The sequence below is a fragment of the Centruroides sculpturatus genome, unplaced genomic scaffold, assembly GCF_000671375.1.
Source record: "Centruroides sculpturatus isolate CEXI.00-Female unplaced genomic scaffold, Cexi_2.0 scaffold292, whole genome shotgun sequence".
NCBI classification, from domain to species: domain Eukaryota; kingdom Metazoa; phylum Arthropoda; class Arachnida; order Scorpiones; family Buthidae; genus Centruroides; species Centruroides sculpturatus.
The window spans coordinates 130520-135512 of NW_019384986.1; positions in this window are offsets into that span (position 1 = coordinate 130520).

Here is a 4993-nt window from a genome sequence, read left to right on the forward strand (position 1 = left end):
GCGTATTGGTTCTATTATAGAACGATTGTAAACGTTCCAGAAAATTGATTAAATTGAAGATAGTTCGTTTGATTCTCGGCAATTCTCTTCAGCGGTAGGTGTTATATAACAATTACTATGGTTATTGAAATATTGAATGTAAATGGGGTTTGCTTTCAAAACCTTCGCGGATGAAGTTGCGGGTAACAGCTAGTAATTATTAAGTTTTAATAATGACTGCATACCACATGACAAGGGTATATTTGGTTCAAATACAGCTGTACAGTACAGTACAGTACATAGTTTGTCTTCCATGTAAATATCTGTTATATATATATATATATATATATATGTCATGAATATATATATATATATAACAGCGCCGGCATAGTAAAAACAGAGTCTATACAAAACTTTCATTCACAACATATAGCATATATATATATTCTATATGTTGTGAATGAAAGTTTTGTACGTAATGTTCTGTTAAAGAGGGATAGTATGGCGATCCGTCAAAAGGCAAAAGGTGACCTCCCGAAGATGTTTGGAGTTAGGACACCTTGAAACGTCGAGAAAGTTGATACATTCGGGGTAAATTTTGTATGTATGGATATAAGTATGTGTGGGGGCACGATTTTGTTCACTTTCTTTGAAGCTTAATAACTCCCCGTGCTTTTTGTCGAAAAATTCTAAAATTTGCTAGGGAGGTTTGTTTGTTAAAGGGATTTCATGCTGTTAAATTTCGGTGGTTAAAAGTCGAGTGGGTTTGAAGGTAATGGAGTGTATCTCCAATAGGATTGGACTTATGACGATTTTACTCGTTATTTGCATTTACTATTTTTTATAACACTCATTTTTACCCTTAAAATTAAGCCTTTCGTTATTTTCTAATAGCAAAAATATAAAAAGTTTTTTAAAAAAATACGATAACAGATAGCGGCACCAAAATTTTGATCGTTGCCAGGAAAGTTGAGCAACTTGTTGCTGGTTTATTTAAAATGTTGCAAAACAAAGCAATGAAAATATAAATTAAAAATTAGGCGGGTAACACTAAAATTAATTGTCGAACGTATGTGAAATCATTCTGCTCGAGTCGAGAATCGATTTTTCACGTTTCGTAATTCGATTGCCCTTTTTCATTTTTCAATGTTTTGATAAGTATACACTCGATGAACTTTTTGAATGCAATATTTCGTATTTCTGTAATAAGTCTATTTATATTTAAGCATTCACGTCAGTGACTCAGTCAGCCTGTTACACAAAATTTCGTTATTGTATTAAGTCTGCAATGTTAATTTTACAAGAAGATGGCTTCTTTGCAATTAAAAGTTCAGTCAAGACAGACAGCGCTGAATATATGGCACTCATACACTGTAAAATAACATCTAAAAATTATTATATACATAAAAAGATTCTATAATTAATACGACATTTTCGAATACAAATAGTTTTGCATGCAGTTATAGACTAAACGATATTTGTAGAAGATTAGTAAAATGTAACAAAATATATTGAATAAACTTACTCGGATGAAGAAGTTCTTTTTAATATAAAACAAACCGCCGACGCTTAGTCCAAATGGAGTTTTACCAAATCTTTTCATAAAATTTAGCATCTATATAAAACAGAAAATAGCTTTTTAATATATTATATTTATAGACTAATCGATACAATTTGTTTTACCTTCAGTTTGGTTTCTAATGGTAGTTCAGCAGAACCCAATTTATCGATTTCGATGAATTTTCCGTAAAGCTTGAAAAATTGAAATTAAACGTATGAATATTGAACGAAATTCCGAATCATTATCTGAAACAAAGTGGCTTTAGATAATAACTTTAGAGGAAAAGGTGGTATTATAGAACCTCATTTTTATTTTAGTGAATTGTAAACAAGGCATCATAACTACATCAACATAATTTGTGCGAAAATTATTGGTAACTATTAAACTAAATATTCCTAATTGGATTTTTCGCTAGTATAACTATAAATATAGTTTTTGAAAGCTTCTGTACAAAAAGTCAGAAAGTAGACTTAGGAAAAACCAGGTGGTAATATGGAACCTTACTGTATGTTTTCAAAAAATGCTTAAATGTATCCAAAAACAAATAGGAAAGTACAAAGAATCTTAAAAAATGCTTTTATAATAGAAAAATATGACTTTCATCAACAACATATATTCCAGCAACTCTTTTTCGATATTCTCAGGAAGAATTGGTTTTCTACCTAATGTCTTTTTCACAAATTGCTTCGAACAAATATCTGCTTGCAAAGAGAGAGTTCGTTAGAGTTGGGTTCCATATTAAAAGCACCAATGACATCGCCATCTTGAATTAACATATGTCTGTCAAGACCAAATTTTGAAAAACGCGAACATCACACAGATTAATATGTACCCCTAAGTCTCTGGAACGGAATACATGCACCAGTCAACCTACAACTACACGATTTATATTTTAGACATAATAAATTTACTTATCATAAAAAAAGTTTCGAATTTTGAAAAACACAAATTTCCTGATTCACTACGGACAACCGTTTAACTGAAGTGAAACGGGTTTTCCCCTTGCTATGGATGTGTGCTTAATGCAGTTCAGACACAATCGGCTACGGTTCGCTTTTATTATCAGTTCGAAAGAAATTACAGTTCAATAATACCCGCAGTGTTCCATAAAATCACCTTTTTCTCTACTGATATTGGAAGAAAATTTGAACACCTCTGCATTCATTTGTGAAAAAAATGTTAAACTTATAACTGCCTATTGAACAAGCTTACGTATAAAACATACTTTCGTTCCAGAAAGTAACGCTCTTCTCATTTAATTACATTGTAAAATATTTTATGTTTTCATTTGTTTATCATATTAAGAAACCCTAAACTAAAATAACCTTTTAATTTATTGTTCAGAAATAGGTTATGAATATTATTAAAATTTCATCTTATTTTGACAAATATTTCGATGTTATTTTTGACGAATATTTCGAAAGCTACTTAATAAGAAACAATAGGTTTTATTTAACTTACCAAAGATGAGAACCGAGATAGTTGGAAAGATACAACCGTAAAACAGACGATGAAACTTACCAACGATACAGAAAGTGCAAGACGCATTACATCGTCAAGTTCAAAGAAAAACAGTGCACAAAAAAAGAAACTTGTCTCATACACTCCGAAACAATATACGGCTGGAATGTATGCTTCACATACTAGGTTTATTTCTTGTATATAAGTCCATAAATTATAATGCGTTTCAATCAAGGTTTCAATTTTAGGCTTTAGGAAATTTTCCTCATTTCTGAATTCATCTACTGCATCAGATAAATACCTGAATCTTTTCGAGATTATAACGGCACCTGCACCGAAAACAAGTATACAGCAATCTAGTTGTCCAATTACATAAATGCACATTAATGTGATATTCAAATTACAGAATGCCAGCTCAAACTCTGAATCAGTTATTTGCCTTAATGACGAATTGGTGAATTAACAGTTAAAAATTTTAATTCACATAAAGTTTGTATTTTGTTCGATTAAATCACTATTTGCTTAGATCTATAATATTCCTAATGATGAATACAACAAATAATAATAATAAATCCGTAAAAAGGCTAAAGGAAAGTTTAAATTAAAGGTTATTTTATTAACATTGCACTTTTCACGCATTAAATTAGTCTGTCCAAACTACAACTCTGTGGCCATACCGGGCACACACAAACATATTTCACAATCACTCATAACTTTTTCTTAAAATTCTTTCTTCCCTGTGGGCACTCAGATGGCCTCTTTTAAAACGCCCCTTATGAGTTCGACCAAGTCCACAATGAAGTGACCGGATAATATCTGACTGAGTCAAACATATTCAACCGGACCGACCACCACCATACAAAAATTCCTGGAGCATTTTCGTGCAGTTCAGATTCGAGCCGAGCACCCTCTCACAATGGTAGGATGCCATCTTGATCACTCGGCCATCCATCTGTTGTCACTCGTAACTTGAATTACTAACGATATCGTTGTCTCTGAAGATGATATACAGTCGAACCTCACTACAACGCTATTTTGGGGGTCAGGAATATTGCAGTATTGTTATACCGGGGATATTTTTGTAGAGAGGTCTTGAAACTTAAAAATCGAGATCGTTAAGAAAGTGAAGATTAGTTTAAATATTATTTACTACAATTTATATAATGCTTTCTGATTGGATATGAATTATTTATTAAGATGGCAGCTATCTTCCAAATCTTCAATACATGCATTCTTGAAACATAGGCAATAAGGACAACTACCAGTGACGTCAAAAAGACGTGAAGGTCGAGTTATAAACTCTGTAACGTAACCGTATCCGTATTCGTAAATATTTGCTAAACTGGATATCTATAGCAATAGTTACCGTGTAAACTACCGTAAGGCCTTTTCCGTATCACGGACACTTCATCCTGGACTTGGCCGAACCATACTAACAACTTTTGTTACGGTTTACGAAGCAGTCCATCGTGTAGGGTCCCAGACGAGGTTCGAACTCGAGTAAACCGTGAGACTCTTGCGCAACACAAAGTGTAAACAACGAGACTCGGAACGGTTCGAATATGTGTCAACTATCTGTTAAGGTCTTAGCAGAAGACAAACTCTAACACGAGCGCTCATGAACAGGTAGATCTTTGACTCGCGTGTCTATAAAATGTTGGCCGATATAAACCTTTTCGAACAAAAAATAGAGGAATTTTTTATAGGTGAAAGGTGAAAATGATCGTTAAATTCTTAGACGTCAAAAAATGGTAAATAACGGCCTGAGTTATGAGTGCAGGTGTTATTATTTTATAAACAGTCATCGAGCAGAGTCGACAAAGAGGTATCAGATGGACACCTCGAATCAGTCCTTTCCCGCGACCCGAAAAAGTTTCATCTTGCACCTGGAGACAAAAGAGAGACAAAAGAGACAAAAGAGGAATGGAACGAGGGACCAATCCGAAATGCGAACAGTGGGGGAAAAACTATAAAAATCGGAACTTCAAGGTC